This window comes from Vombatus ursinus, unplaced genomic scaffold, assembly GCF_900497805.2.
Source record: "Vombatus ursinus unplaced genomic scaffold, bare-nosed wombat genome assembly UNPS02014821.1, whole genome shotgun sequence".
Lineage (NCBI taxonomy): Eukaryota > Metazoa > Chordata > Mammalia > Diprotodontia > Vombatidae > Vombatus > Vombatus ursinus.
The window spans coordinates 31,299,877-31,316,962 of record NW_020954599.1 but is presented as its reverse complement, the minus strand read 5'-3'; the positions used below and the strand labels follow the sequence as shown (position 1 = coordinate 31,316,962).

At 40.2% G+C, this 17,086-nt stretch overlaps 1 long non-coding RNA gene across 1 annotated transcript in view; it reads right to left on the bottom strand.

Moving 5' to 3' along the window:
• The window catches only part of LOC114024355, a 41,356-nt gene extending 26,878 nt beyond the window's left edge, over positions 1-14,478 (bottom strand). The window contains exons 1-3 of the long non-coding RNA XR_003566896.1: positions 14,136-14,478; positions 8,040-8,084; positions 5,857-5,918 (exon numbers count right to left, since the gene is read on the bottom strand). This is a non-coding gene — a long non-coding RNA (uncharacterized LOC114024355). The remainder of the gene's footprint in view (positions 1-5,856; positions 5,919-8,039; positions 8,085-14,135) is intronic.
• Between the last annotated feature and the right edge of the window lie 2,608 nt (positions 14,479-17,086).

The following is a 17,086-nucleotide window of genomic DNA, read 5'->3' as shown; positions in this document are numbered from 1 at the left end:
CCCTTGGAAGGGTGGATATTCCCAACAGTCAACAATCAACTCTGATTGGTTAACAATTAATAAGAAGAATGCAGGTCTCTATATTTTGAAATCTTTTCCTTCTCTAATCCTTGGAGACGATGAGTATTCAGTATGGCAAAAGCTGTTAAAAATGGGGTTCTTAAATTTTATGGATCAAGGGGCATTCACATATATAATATATAATGATGCTTTTAATGTAATATATTTTATTTGTTGAATTCTGAAGGATAGCTTGGGGCTCATATTGGTGGAACGGATATTTGTTGTCTGTTCATCTGTAAGGGGGTGAGCTTCTGTTATTTAATTCCAGTCATCTTCGTAGGTTTCTAGGAAATACTACACTATTTTTTACAACTTGCCAAGAGATCTCATTTCTGCCATTTTGTTGCATAGTCTGCACTGATAGACCTCTGGGCTCATTAAGGACAGTCTTTCTGTAATTTCTGGTGGCAGTGATCTGATCCTGAATCATTTTCATAAACTCTTCCATTTCCATAAACAAATGGGCATGATTTGTCCATTGGATGCTTCTTTTTGAGCTGCTGTTTGATTATTCTTGTTGTTATTATTATGTTTGAAAGGGACTACGATCATAGCTGTAGAGCTGGAAGGGTACTCAGAAGCCATCTAGTTCAACACCTGCATTTTACAGTTGAGTAAACTGAGGCTTTACTGAGGTTGAGTATAGTAGCTGTACTCCTGTCAACTGTGATAACTGCTTAGTGTCCTGAAATCATAGGAGTTTGTCCTGTAAGCCTTGTGGAGGTGGTCTGCTCATGGGTGTATACCATCTACAACCTCAGTTTCCTCATTTGTAAAATGGGAATGATTAAGAGGATGAAATGAGATAGTGTATAAAGTCACTTTGCAAACCTTAAAGCACTATAAAAATGCTACCAATGATTATTATTACCTCTGAAAACCCTTCTTTCCTTCTTTTAGGAATGACCCTCCATGATTTCAAGAAGGTTTCCTACAAAATTGCAGAAGTAGATACTGCAGTCTGAGAACTACATGGAAATTCCAGGAACTGAATGGGGGTGGGGGTGGAGAGCTACTTCTGCCCTTCCAGGTAAAATACCCACAGACATGTACTAGCAGTCTACTTCAAAGGCAGGTTGTCTCTGGCTGCTAATATGTCTTGTCTTAGAAATTAAAGTAGAAGCCGTAAGTCAAACATAGCCTCCCAAATATTCTAGTTAACCTAAGAAAGTCTGGGAACTAATGGTGAATGAGCTGGTCACCTTTACCACCAAGGTGAAATGAAGGCTGTAACCTAATATGAAGACTCTCTCTCCACCCATCCACTACCCTCCACCCCACAAAAATCTCACCACTCAAATTAGTAGCGGCTTGTACATTCTGTGAACCCTGCCAGAGTATGACTAAGGGTGTTAAGATCTCACGCCAGAGGGTCAATTCAGATAAGGAAATGCACAAAAGAATGAACAAGTAAGGCAAAGAGAAAGTAGGAAGAAAAGTTGATATTCTAGATCAATAATTCCCTACTCTTTGGAATATGAGGACCCCTTTTTAATATCCCCAAAAATCCCAGACCCCTGCACAATAAGAATCATGCTATTATTACTGTTCATTGATGGAGAAAATATGAAAGTAGATGACAAATGGCTAATATAAATTCAGTAAAGCTTTTAAATCAATGTGTATTTTCTTTATCATAACAGCATCAGTCAGTCAACAAGCATTTATTAAGCACCTACTAGGAGCCAGGCACTTTGCTAAGGTTCAAGGGATACAAGTGCAAAGAATAAAACAATCCTTATTCATGAGGAGTTTACCTTCTAAAGGGGAAACAAGTATATATAAACTATATCTAGCCAAAATATAATATGCATATTATATATATATATATATTCCTGATCCTCCCAACTCCCTTCCAAATGACTGTTGTATTTAACTGATTCATACATATTATATGTCATATTGGGAAATATTATATTCTATATTATAACATAGAATAGGAAATATGTAAATATTTCTTAAATATAGGAATATATTTATATATTATAGGTTGTATATAATATACTATTTTGTTTTTTTTCAGTCATGTCTAAACAAATTCATGACCCCATTTGAGGTTTCTTGGCAAAGATACTGGAATGGTTTGCCATTTCCTTCTCCAGCTCATTTTACAGATAAGGAAATTGGGGCAAACAAGGTGAAGTGACATGCCCAGGGTCACATAACTAGTAAGTGTTGGATTTGAACTCAGGAAGACTCATTTTCCTGACTCTAAGCCCAGCACTCTATTCACTGTGCCACCTGGCTGCCCATGTTGTATATAATATAATAGAAAATTTATAAAAATATGTATGAAGAAGTTAAGTACAAGGTAGTTTGGGAGGGAGTTGAGAGGAATCCAAAAAAGTTCTTGGCTTCTTGAAGAAAATGGTGTATCTTGAAGGAAAGGAAGGACTTTATGAGAAGTAGTATGGAGAAAGTGCTTTCCAGACATGGAGGATAGCCAACCCTTGCAAAGGCCCAGAAAATAAGAAATGGAATATCCCTGGTAAGGAAAAAAGAGAAGGCCAGTTTGGCTGGATCAGAGAGAGCAGGAGTGAGACTAATAAATGTACAATGAAGCTAGAAAGATTGGTCAGGGCTAGGTTGTGAAGGACTTTTTTAATTAATTTATTTTGATTTATCAACAGTCACTTCCATATGCTTTTGAATTCAAAATTTTTCTCCCCCTTCCTCCCCACCACCCTCCCCAAGATGGCGCACAATCTGATATAGGCTATACATTTACAATCCTATTAAACATATTTTCACATTAGTCATGTTGTAAGGAAGAATTAGGACCAATAGGAGGAACCACCAGAAAAAGAAAACAAAACTCAACAGAAGAGAAAAAAAAAATAGCAAATAGTATGCTTCGATCTACATTCAAATTCCATAGTTCTTTCTTTGGATGTGGATAGCATTTTCCATGTGAAGGACTTTTAAAAGCTAAACACAGAAGTTTACTTATTTCCCTATGGGCAATAGGGAGACACTAGAGTTGTTTGAGTAAGGGAGCAACATGGTCCTATCTACCTGTAAGGAAACCTGCTTTGGCAGCAGTGCGGAGGATGAAGTAGAGTGTGAAAAGACTTGAGGCAGAGAGACCAATTAAGAAGAAGTTACAATAATCTAAGAAAGAGGAGATACGGGCCTGAACTAATGTGGTAGTTGTGAGAGTGGGAAGATGTATTGTTGTTGTGTTGTTTCAGTCATGTCTGACTCTTTGTGGCCCTATTTGGGGTTTTCTTGGCAGAGATACTGGAGTGGTTTGCCATTTCCTTTTCCAGCTCATTTGACACGTGAGGAGACTGAGATAAACAGGGTTAAGTGACTTGCCCAGGGTCAGACAGCTAGTAAGTGACTGAGGCCACATTTGGACTCAGGAAGATGAGTCTTCTTGATCCCAAGCCTAGTGCTCTATCTGTTGTGCTGCCTGGCAATCTGTATATGTGTGCATAATATTCTTTATTCATTCCATAGAAGGTATACTTATTTGTTTATTATTCTGAGCCATTTAATGAAATGGCCAATGAGCAGATGATTTGTTGTTGTTGCTACATATAGTCCACTTGGTTAAAAAAACAGTGCATTATTAAATTTATCAAGGTAATAACAAAATTGCCCTATATAAGTGTGTCCCCTCCTGAATATCTTTTCATTTTTTCTGTGTATTTTAAAATATTTTATGGATGATCTTTTCTTTCTTTTATTTTTATTCTTTGCATCTCTAGCACTTTAAGTTTTTGCCAAGATTTTCTCTTATGACTTCTGAGGGGAGTAATGTAAATATTATTATTCTCCTTGTATAGATGAAGAAATTGAGACTCATAGAGAGGCTTATGGTTATGCAGCTAATACATATTACAATTGGGATTTGAGCACAGTTATTTGGAGTCTAAAACCAGGGCTCTTTTTCCTATATAATGAATTATAATGAAAATGTAAAGGATCTGAAAAAATTTTTCCATATTTTTTTATATTGCTACATGTGACTCAAAGTAATTCTAGAATCATATACAGTCAAGTTCATATCTTAGGGGCTTCTCAATAAGTGTATCTCTTTGGCTCATACCCCAATTCAATATAACCCTAGGAACATCTGAAACCGAGTTGTTTTCAGTTCTTATCTTTGGGTTCTCGGTTCCCTTGTAAGTAACTAAAGCATGAAATACAAGTATATCTTACACAACAACAACAACAACAACAAAAAACAAAACAGAGAAGTAACTTGTACTCAGTCCCATAGATAGTAAAAATATATACATATTCCTTTCTGGTTGGTTCCATCTCCCCTACAAATATGTGATATTCCTCTGGGATTGAAGTTCTACTAAGGGAAAGAAATGAGAGAATCAGGAAATCCACCCTAATGGTGAACCCCATCTTCCCCAGAACCATACCATTTTTCTAGACTTACAATGCATCCTTGAGATTGAGGTCACCCCAAGGTCTATAAAGAGACAACTCCAGTCCCTGGGCCTACATGATCCGCATGACTCACAATACCATCATAGAGCATGGTTCATATTTGTTCCTCCACATCTGACTCTCTGCCTTATTGTTCCTCATCTCTGCCTGTATTAGTTCACACCCGTCTTCCCAAGTTCTGAATTTGAATCAGGAGCTCTTTGCTTGGTCCGGAAGCTTCCTTGACACTCTTCTGGCACTGCCTCCATATATATGCAATGATGCTCTCACTTTCTCTATCTCTGGCTCATGTGAATGAAACTCTGCATTGTCCTGCTTCTTGCACCATTGGAGACATAGTTGTTTATTGTCCTACCTTAGATGCTGCCTGCATTGATTCCATCCATTTTCACTTTCCTCAGGAAAGTGTTAACACCTCCCGCTGTTAGATAGCCAGGGACAATGTATCTCTGAGCTAGTTAAAAGATTGCCCGCTTTCTTGTTAGCCCCACAGTTTACCACCTACAAAATGTCACCTTGGGTGGCTATGCAGACTTTTTCAGAGTATTCAATTAAAGGTCCCAGACCTTACTCTAAGTTGATATGGAACAACTGAATTCTGTTTATCTCTTCCTGTCCTCAGAATACAGGCAGTCTGCCTTCCTCTTCTCCACCCCACATATAGTCTGCACATCCAATTTAGTCTTTTTTAAGCAAAAGGAAAACATCCATACCTCTTTCCATTCACCTTTTTGGACTCTTGTCATACTGACCAAAGTCAGGCCGTGCAAATTACTCCAAAGCCTAGAGAAGCCTCCAACAATTGAAATACCAGAGATAAAAGAGGCAAAGCTGGTATTCGTTGCTGTCTAGGACAATACATTCGCAATGGCTAGGCTCATTATTCCCTTTACAATACCATTTGGGCAGTTAGGTGGCATAGTGGATAGAGTGCCAGGCCTGGAGTCAGGAAGATTGCTTCTCCTGAGTTCAAATTCAATCTTAGACACTTACTAGCTATGTGACCCTGGGTAAGTCACTTCACCCTGTTAGCCTTGGTTTCCTCATTTGTTAAATGAGCTGGAGAAGGAAATGGCAAACCATTCCAGTATCTTTGCCAAGAAAACCCCAAATGGGTCACAAAGAGTTGGACACAACTAAAAAATGACTAAACAATAACAAAACAGTACCATTAATAAGAAGCATTTTAAAAAAGCATATCAAAACATATTACTGAAAGGTTCTACTGAAGTTTTCCTTAAAGCAATGGGTTCTGCACCTGAGAGCTTCTGTCCTAGAACTGTTTGACTGTGGATATGACCACAACCATCAACATTGAAGAGATTTCAAGAAATGCAGGGCATGTAAATATTTGAAAGAGAACTAGAATTGTAACTAACTTACTTTGGCCACGGGAATCCTGAATATTGCTGAAATTAAGCCAGTCCAATGCAATTTTCCAAATTCTAGAAAGAAAAAAATAGAAGAAAAAATTCACAAACTAGCATAACAGTATTTTTTCACCTACCTAATCAATGTTAATTGTTTACACACGTCAACTCTTTGCTTCTTTATTAATTAGGAAAAAAATTACCTCTAATGATATAGAGTAAGGAACTCTAGACTGGAAGTCAGGAAACCTGGGTTTGAATCTAATAGTTACAGCTGGGTGTCCATGCGCAAGTCGCAACCTCTCTGAGAACTAGTTTCTTCATCTATAAAACAGAGACAATAATACTTGTACTCACAGGGTTGTTGCGGGGCAAGTCTTGAAGTGTTCTATAAATGTAAGCTATTTTTATTCAAGAAGTCCAATGATTCTCAAGTTATGTCTCCTTGATACATTTTCCAGGTCAGTTGTTTTTGATATATCTTACGATTTTTTTATTTTGTTCTGGCATTTCTTGCCATCTCATGGACTCAACAATTTGTCTGATCTCTTCCATCTTTCAGAGGAGTTATTGTTATTTAGCTTATTTTTTTCCCTCTTTTCCTTATTTAATATGGCTGAATTTTATGGTCACCTACTTTACATGGTGTGACTTAAATGCACTAGTCATTTAAGCTCAAACAATTTATAGCTTTAGTGTCTCTAGATGACCTTTATCTAATAGTGTCTAAATATGCCAATCACCAGTCCTCTTTTCCCAAACATTTTATAACAAACATTTTATAAATCATAGAATCGCTGTGCACTATATAGGGATACCTCTAAAAACATTCATTGAACAAAAAGTCATTAGAATTTAAGCAGTAACTTCAGAGAGTTCATAGACCTTAGGATTCCATGAATACACCATTTTGGGACTTGTTTCAAAATATTAGCGGTAGAAACTCAGCTTACATGTCCTCACTGTTGGTAGCCCCAGCAAAAAGGCAGGCTTGAGCATTCCCCAAGGCTATTAACCATGGCTGCTGCCTTCCTATCCTTTCAGCTCAAGTGAATTCCACACTCTGCTTACTGTATTGTGTTTCAACAATTTGTTCTATATTTCCTCCAATGCTTACTCATTTTCCATCTATACAGTGAGGGAGTTGGAGCACATGACCTCTAAAGCCCTAAGAGTCCTAAAATCTCAAGTGCTTAAATAAAATTCAGGAGGGCATAAGAGTAAGATGGAAAGGTTCTCCCTCATCCTACTCCTTCCCTGTGAAGGGTGAAATCATGAAGTTTGTCTTTGCTGGTCTTCCACCTCCATTTAAAAAACCCTCTTTCACTTCCTAGTACAGTGGTTCCCAACATTTTTTGTTCATTGAATCCTTTCTGATAAAAAAAAGTGTTGTGAACCTCTAAGGCAATTTAATATATTACTCATAATATTCTTTACAATTATTTACTGCTTAAGGCCCCATTAAAGAATTTTTAACAGGAATCCTGTGGAACCACTACATGAGAACCATTGCATAGAATATAAGCTCCTTGAAGACAAATGCTGCTTTGTTTATGTCTGTATGCCTGGCACCTTGTACAATACCTGACGTTTAGCAGTTACTCAGCGAATACTTATTGAATTTAACAGAATTCCTAATATCCTTCTCCCCAGGTCCCCAGGACCTTAATGCTTTAGCTAGTATAAGCTCTCATTGTTTGGGTTTTGATGACTCAGAGTGAGTGTAAATAGCAATAGGTTCTGTTCTAGCCAGAAACCCAAAGGGTCTTCCCCTCCCAGTTTTATTATTTTTTTTAATAGGCAAACTAGGCAATCTTTTGTCTCAATTCTTACGTAGCCTTAAATCACTGAATGAGTGTTGCCTCAGACAGACTAAGACCTGGGAAAGACCTTAGCTTAAAAAGGCCAAGGACACCCACTACATCAGGGGCCATCTCCAGTCATCCTGATCTATATCTTGCCACTGGACCCAGATGGCTCTGGAGGAGAGAGTGAGGCTGGTGACTTCGCACAGCCCTCCTTCACTTAAATCCAATTCACTTGCAAGTCAAGACATCACCCTTCTGATGTCATCAATCTTCGAGAATGAAGGACAAACAACAAGAACAACAGTAAGTATAGACTCTTTACTGGGGTTCTCCAACCTAGGCTCCCAAAGTATTCCATGCTCCACAATAATCTCCCTTCCCTACTCACCTCCTTGAATGAATATGTCTATGTCCTCAATACCACTGATGTCAGCTGTTTGGAAGAATACAAACAGATTGAGTCACTTCATAGTAATGGGTAATTGACAGAAATGAGTATATCAGCATGGATTGCCTTTGGAAAGCTATGCAGTATTTTAAATTGTCCCAAACTGCTCTCTGCTGCCAAAGCTGACTTTTTTCTCCCAGTAATGATATTAGACTGAGAAACATCGAATCGTATCTGAGAAGAATCAAAATTATAGTAACACAAATGGGAAGGGAAAGATGCATGGTAAACATACATAAGCTGTAGCATATTAGGCATGATTATTCTGTGTGAAAAGTGGTATAAAAGACATCATTAAAAAGATGTATGGCTGAAAAAAATGTATGTTCATGTAGCAAGAATGAGAGGCAATGAATGGTGACCCAGAAGGTGATTTGATAGACTTATGATGTCAATTTGGACCACAACCCAGTTGCATTTTCTCATCCTGGATGATTCTGACTCACATCTTCTTGTCAATCTCCCCCAGCTGGTCCACTCAGTGTAACTTCGTTCAGGTTTCTTGATTCTACATGGGTACTAATGGCACACATGGGTTAGCCATCTGCTCTCCTTCACTCTTGCTACTTGACAGGCCAGATTCCTTTTTTTTTCTGCTCACAAATATCTACAGTGATATCATTTATTTTTCTTCTCTTGTGAAATATGCCTTGTTTCTGCTTCTTAGAATATTAGCTTTTTGTAGTCAAGGATTGTCACTTTTGTACTTGTATTCCAAAGCACTTAGCACAGTGACTGGGGCACAGTGTTTTTTTTTTCATTCATTCATTGATTCATTGGGATAATATGCAGTAGCCCATTTATGCCCACCGTATATCTCTCCATTGCCCTTTGAGTAACCTGCTATTTTGAGACTTTAAAGATTGTGGTACTCCATAATTTGAATCATACAACATCACTGGAAGAATATCTATGTTAAATAAGATCACCTTTTGTTTTATCAAGAAGCCTGGGATCATGAAAAACATTATGTAGTTTCTCAAATGAAATTTAATTCTGAGCATAGTTCATCATCTGCATGTATTATCTGTTTGATATATTTGTTCTGATGAATCAGATCTAGACACTGTCTACTCAGCTGCCTATCAGTAGAGACAACAGCTATTCTTTCACATGGTTTTTCCAGTGAAGATAGTTAGACTGATTGATTATTTTTTTTGTTCGTGTGTGTGTGTGTGTGTGTGTGTGTGTGTGTGTGAGAGAGAGAGAGAGAGAGAGAGAGAGAGGCAGAGACAGAGAAGAAGACAGAGAGAAAGAGACAGAGAGAGATTATGAACCTCATTTAAGAGACTGCAATATTCCTCGGGTTTAATGAAGTCAGTAAAATGTCATCTGTAAATCAGAACATCCAGAAGATATCACCATCAATAGAGAATTCTATTTCCTATTTTGGACTCTGCATTGGATACCCTCTATTATGTGGCAAGCACCTTTGATAAACATAGGTCTCTGTCTTATAGATCATTTAATATTAATAAGAGCAGGGTTATCAAACAAAGTTATCTCTGCTGGGTCTTTCAATGGGCCAGATCTATTATAATAGCATACCCTACATTCTCATTTTTTAAGCCTTATAATTTGGCGTTCAGATTTCAATCTTTGTTTTTACATGTCAGTATTTTGTTGGTATTGGTATTATTGTTGTTGCTGAGTCACTTCAGTATAGTCAGACTCTCCATGACAGTATTTTTGGGGTTTTCTTGGCAAAGATACTAGAATGGTCTGCCATTTCCTTCTCCAGCTCATTTTACAGATGAAGAACTGAGGCAAAGAGCCATTGCCCCATGCACCTTTGCATTGAAGTAACTGATTATTGAATTAATGTTGATTGAATTCAGAGGCTCTTAACAATTTCTTTTTTTGAATTTCTCCTTATCCTTGTGTCCCCAGAGCTTAGCATCATGCCCAGAAAATACTTAACAAATGCCTGTAGTAGAGAGAGGTTGGCACAAAAGCTGGAATATCTTTATGGTGGTCTCTTTCCAAATGGACAAAGAATACTATCATGAGCACTGCAATGTGAAGACACTAAGTGTCCCATGAAGTGATGATTCTTGTTACCTTTGCATCCATGGTAAAACCAACTGTACCAATTCCAATTTTGGCATTTGCTCCTCCAAGGAGAACCTATGAATCATCCCCCACCTAATTACAACTTTCTTTTATTTTCTGGTGTCATTGATATCAAGAACAAGAATGTTGACATGGCTTTGCTCCTTTAGCTGGATGCTGATTTGATGGTCCCTGGATTAGAGGCTCAAACGTAGAATGTCTTTGTTGTTCAGTCGTGTCTGACTCTTTGTGTCCCCATTTGGGGTTTTCTTGGCACAGATACTGGAGTGACTTGCCATTTCCTTCTCCAGCTCATTTTGCAGATGAGGAACTGAGGTGAACAGGGCTAAGTGACTTCCCAGGGTCACAGAGCTAGTAAGTGTCTACAGTCAGATTTAAACTCATGAAGATGAGTCTTCCTGACTTCAGGCCTGGCACTCTATGCACTATGGTGCCACCTCGCTGCCCCCAAATGTAGAATACCAATAGCTAAATAGATACTTATAGCCAATCTACATCCTGTGTGATGTTTAACACTCTCTGCACCTCTCCTCTTGCCCCCCTTTTTTGGTCACTGCCAGAAGGACCTGTAGAAGTCAAAAAGGGTCCTATGCTGGAATAAGGGGCATTTTGTGTTCTTTATGGTTTCATAAGTTGCCGTTTGTCAAATAATTGCTTTTCCCAAAGGCATTAAAAGAACCAGAGGAAGGCTTCCAGTGCATTGGGTCAATAGTCCATGGACGATTTAGGATGGACCTGAAATTCCACAGGATGAGAAGGCATGTTAGCATTACAATTTAGACTAACAGAGGAACTATTTATACCTATGAGACTGTAGATCCATTTAAGTAAGTATCCAAATATCCCTTGACAATGATGACAATAATAATAATAACAATAATAGCATTTATGTAGTACCTATTATGTACCAAACACTTTACAAATATTGTCTCATTTGTTCCTCACAAAACCCTTGGGAGGTAGGTGCTATTATCATCTCCATATACAGAGGAGGAAAATGGGGCAGAGGTTAAGTGACTTGTCCAAGGTCACTCAAAAAGTAAGTGTCTGCGGCAGGATTTGAATTCAGGTCTTCCTGACTCCAGGCCCAGCACTCTATCCACTGCTCTATCCAGCTAACTTTCCCAGATATATCTGGTATAGTATAGAGGACTGGATTTAGAGTCAGTAAGAAATGGATACTTACTTGCTCTCTGACCCTGGGCAAATCACTTAACCGCTACATGCCTCAGTTTCCTCATCTGTTAAATGAAGGGGTTAAATTCTATGGTCTCTAAGGGCCCTTCTAGCTCTAAGCTGTTGAGTCTATGATCCTATATGTTCATTTAAATATGGACATTAGATATAATGCTATTTAACCTGAGAAAATCTTTAATTGGTGGAGTTGAGAACTATGTCAAAATTAAAAATTTCAGGCAGTATTGGGGAAGGAGGCAATTTTTGAGGAGAGGACAGTTCCTTGTGCAGACTGGCCCTCCTTGCAATTCATCCTTTCAGCTGTTGCTGACTCTCACGACATCTTCTTTTTCTCTCTTTCTAAATCCAAGATGTTTCAAAAGCCACATGTACTCACTCACACCAGCTCCAAGGGCCTTGTGTAGTCCTAGGATTCTGATGATGGATGCTGGGGACAGGGTGGAAGAAGAATGGTCGTGCGTAGGTCTGGGACTACCTGTGTAGTAAGAATTTAAATATGGCCATTCGCCTTTCCCCCCACTTACACACTTTGTCCAGCCCTGTTAAGTTTCCTATGTCATTAACGTCAGGGTCTCCTGACCTCTAACCCAGACATGCCCTAAGAGAGAGGGAATGACTCAGAAAGTGTTGTCAGGGGTTTGGCTTTTCAATAATCTTGTCACACAGATTCATCACAGTCAGATCTCCTAGTTGTTCTCCATGCCCAAGGCCTTGGACCACACGGTCACACCGCCCACTGTGCCAGATTCCTCAGGGGAATACAGGGGAAAAACATGCACAGGAACAAAGGGAAGGACTGCCCAACATGCCTAACCCCAACCGTTTGCTGCCATTTGGACGAAAGCAACCTAATTGAATTATTTCCTTCTAATATTTGAATGACAGAATTAAGCAGGAGGATGAGGTCAGACTGGATTAGATTTGGGGAGCTGAATAGTGCATGCTTTCAATGATCCCAGATTGCTCCGGCATTCTTCCTCTTCTCTCAGTCGGCAGTCAGGCACAGTTCTACCAATGCATTGTTAAAGAACTTCGTTTACAAACACCAAAGGTGTAAATCCTAGTTCTTCTGGCTAAAATGTGATGGCAGCCTGAGCTTGGAAGGCAGACCCTAGCACTCAGGGCTACTGGCTGCACCTGCTGTCTGCCTATGCTAACCTCCTCTGCCCCTGCCTACTCCACACACACACACACACACACACCTCTCTCCATCACCTCTCTTGCTTCGTACTAGATTCCCACAAGTCACCTGGCATTCCCTGAATTCTTCATTCATTTCTCCTGATAATTACATCCAGTTTGCATGAAATTGTTTCTCTTACTAATTACTTAGGATTTATAATCTTCTTCAGAGATACATTATTCTCCCATAGGAATTTCAGAGACAAAAGTCCCTAAACAAGTCAATGCTTTTCTGGGCTGTGATAACCTGGAAGGCTGGACTTGGAATCAGAAATCTTTGGTCTGAATTCTGACCCTGCCACCTTCTAACTGCATGACTTTGGGAAAGTCACTTAACCTTTCTGAAGCTCGATTTCCCTATCTGTAAAACATAGATAATAACAATGTACACTGATTACTTAACAGATGAGGATCAAATTAGATGATGTATGTAAAACACATAGGGTTTGCTGATTATTTGCAAACCATTAGTGATAAACGCAAACCAAAAGGACACAATTATACTTTTACTGGTCAGCTTCGTTGGGCAGACATGCAGCTTTCCATTCTAATGCCTGAGAGGCAAGGCTGTACCAGTAGCAGCTCCAGGAATGCCAGGCCACTGTAGAACTATAGGCCAAGTGCTGATTTATAATAAGAAAGCAAAGGGAGTTGAATTAATTCCCAATGTGCCAATATAGGATAAGCAAACTCCAAGTTACTTATTAATACAATAAATAATGAGTAAGTTAGATAAGATTTCTCCTAGGGGTTGGTCCAAATGTTGGTCCTGTGTTTGTGGATCCATCAGTCAATTTAGCTATTTCTACTGGATCACAAGGACTGGGTTCGAGATGGTTCCTCTACCTCATCCTTGATCAGCTCCCTCATGCTCGGACTTGAATTCTAGCAAATGAACTTTGAAGGTATTAGGGGTGCTTTGTTAGCCCAGGGCCTGAGAAGAGACACACAGCTCCATGTATGAACATTGTCTGATGGGTGCTGGTAGGCCCATGGATCTCTCTACCGGGGAAAATTTGTTCTGAATGAGACCCACCATTCCTTTCAGAAGCTGATCCATGAAGGCAGAATAATTTCAAAGTAAATCTTGACTGAGGGTTTTGAAGGAGCTGGTGTTCTCCATCAGAGTCCCATATGCCCAAAGTATCAAATCTAGCAGTAGGCTATTTTTGACTAAATGACTCATCCAGAGTCTCCCAGACAGATCTGTGTGAACTGATGCAGAATGAAGGGAGAAGAACCAGGAGAGCAATGTACAGAATGAGCCCAATAATAAAAACTAACACAGAAAGTCCTTAGAACTCAGATCAGTGCAATAAAGTTCAGAACTAATGGTGAAGGGAACATGCATTAATGTGGTGACCCCTAAGTGCAGAATGGTGCATTCATTTTCACACACCACCAATGTATTGATTTGTTTTTCTTGATTATATGATTTGTTTTAAGGCAGAGTATGGGAGCGAGCAAAAAGGAGACAGTGATGTATAGAAAGAGCATTTAAATCTTCTAAAATTTATGAATTGATCTGATCATTATAGAAATCCATTTGTAATCATGCCAAGAATGTGACTAAAAAATCTATACCCTTTGATGCTGAGGTCCTACTGCAAGGTTCTTCTAGAGCTCTTGGAGGTGTTCTTCAACATTGTCCAATGTGGGGCTATTCTCCAGGAGGCGGGGGAGGCCCAGCAAGTTCATGGCCCGTGAGTTGAGATATCACAAAGATCCTTGTTTCTCTTGTTTCAATACCAAGTCCTCATAGTTCCTGAAGGCTCTTCTTTGTGTAAGAAATTCTGGCCACTTGCTGAACTAGCGTGGCAGTTATTGCCCGGCTGGTGGATCAGAAAGCTGACGTCACAGTTTCTCATGTTCTTCATTCTCATCGTGCAAGGCCATGACTCCCAATTCTCTGTGGCTTGGTGTAATTGCTCCTGGAGACTGACATTCAGAGCCTCTAGCCCCACTGCCAGGTGCCCAAGTCGCCTCACTCCAGCAACTGGCTTGGCCAATGCAGGTTCAGAGGAGTTTGAAAAGGGAGGCCATTGGCTTCCCCAGGCTTGGGGATTAGCAGGAGATTAGCAGGGCAGTCTTTGAGAGAGTAAACAAGGCCTTGGCAATAAAGCCCAACCAACCCCAGGCCATTTCAAAGCCAGAGGGAGCCAGGAATCGGGCAGAGCCAAATGGCAAATAACAAAATCCAAGGCCAGAAAGTCCAAATGCTGAAAGGTAACCAATCCAGGGGCTAATCAGGAAAGCAGCCAGGGATTCACAAGGGAGGGGGATTCAAGACAAGACAAGCGGCAGAGACCAATGGGGGAGGTGGCTAGGTGCCCATGATAATTTACTTCACTCAGAGACTCAAAGCAATGATGCTTTACGGTGAATACAGTACCAAGCATGCCCTAGGCAGGCCAGCCTAGCCGAGGCAGGGAGAAAAAAGAGGTGGCTTGTGCCACTACTATTACCTCAACCTAGACCTTCCTACAGATCCTGATAAAAGCCAGCCCAGGACCCGGAGGCCAAGAGTCCTGGGAATGGCAGTGAACCTGCTCCTCGGGCCACCAACCCAGCCCCAGCAGCCGTCATCCCAGGAAAAGACTCCTGGGACACTCAACCCTGAGTCTCCTTCTGCAGGTGTCGAAGCCCCTGCATCTTAGTAGCCACAGGTACCAAAGACCCAGAAAAGAAAGTTCTTGACTCCAAAGTCCTTAGCTCTGTCAAGTGGCTCAAAATCAGAAGCAGACATTGATTTTATCAGTGGAAACAACACTGAAGAGGTAATCCCATCTACTTTGCTTGGGTACTTATGGATTTATGAAATCTCCTATACAGGTGAACTCCTTGAGAGCAGGGGTTATCTTGTTTTTTCTTTTGTGCTTTGCACATAATAAACTCTTAATAAATGCTATTCATTCATTCATTCATGCCCCTCATTGAGCTGAAGGTGACCAGCTGTATTCTCAAACACTAGCTGTTACTCCAGAGCTTTCACAACTTCTCATCTGGTCTCCCCCATCTCAAGTCTTTCCTTCCCTAAATGTATCTCTCATACGGTTGTCTGACATGCTAGAATGGAAGCTCCCTGAGGGGAGAAATTGTTTCATTCTTCGAATGTATGTCCCCAGTGTCCAGCACATAATAGGCACTAAATAAATGCTTGTTGATTGATTCATAGGATCAAGGACCTCAGAGGTCATTTATTACAACTCCCTGTTTTACACAGGAGGAAACTGGGGCCCTGGGAGACTGTGACTTGCTCAAGGTCACATCAGTAGTAAATTTCAGAGGTAGAGCTGGAAGTTAGCTCCTCTGTCTCCAAAGTCAGTACTTTTCCCAACGTGCCGTGATTAATTGACTTATTTTCCTTATGTCCAGATCTGTTTGTGTCGTTCTTTTAGAACCATGGACCTAGAACTGAAAGGGACCTTAAAGGTTATTTAACGAGTCTAGCCACCTCATTTTACAGATAAGGAAACTGAGGCCCAGAGACATTGACTTGCCCGAGGTCACACAGGTAATAAGTGTCAGAGACATATTTGGACCCAGGTTTTGTGTGATTCCAAATACAGGGTTTCTTTCACTGCATCATATAGTGCCTCTCCTGCTCAGAACTCTTCCATAGCTCCCCATTGCCTCTCAAATAAAGTACAAAATCCTTAACCTGACATTTAAACCATTCCCCCTCTCCCCACAACCTGGCAGCATCTTCACCTTCCAGCCTTATCTCAACCAGCTCTGTTCCATGTGTGCTGTTCTCTAGCCAATGTGAATGATTTACCAGCCCCGTGGGCCTTCCTCACCTTCCTGCGTTTGTTTTCACCAAGTCTGGAATGCCTTACAATTCCCTGCACTCCCCACTCCCCTGCACCTTCTCTAAGGCAGGGGTGTCCAACTCAATTAGAAACAGGGGCCACTAAACTGTATGTAGGGTTCCCTCATATTGACTTGGAAAACCACATACAAACACTATCTACGTCCTGTTGGGTTTTAATTTATTTTGTTAAATATTTCCCAGTTACATTTTAATCTGGTTCAGGTTAAACTCTGACTGAGTGTTGCATCATGCAAAGTATGTTTGACACCTCTGCTCAAATGCCACCTATTCCATCAAACCTTTACTGATCTCCCAGTCAAATGAGATCTTTCCTTCCTCCAACTTAGCATAGGAAAATGTACTTAGGATAACGAGATTTAGAGTTGGAAGGGATCAGTACTCTTCCTCCATCCCCCCAGGTCATCAGTGGCTCCCCGTTGACTTTAGGATAAAATATAAATCCTTTCACCATATGCCTTCAGTTCATCTTTTCAGCCGGAGCTCATGTTATATGCCATCCTATTCTACAATGTGGCCTAACTGAGTGGTTCTTACCTCTTCCTCCACAACATTTCGTCTTTCACTTCCATGTTGTTACAGGCTATTCTCTGCCTGGAAAACTCTCCCTACTTGATTCTACCTCTTAGAAATCCTAGAACCCTCAAGGTTCACTTCTTCCCATTATTTTTCCTTCCCACCCCCAACCTCCAATCACTGTGTA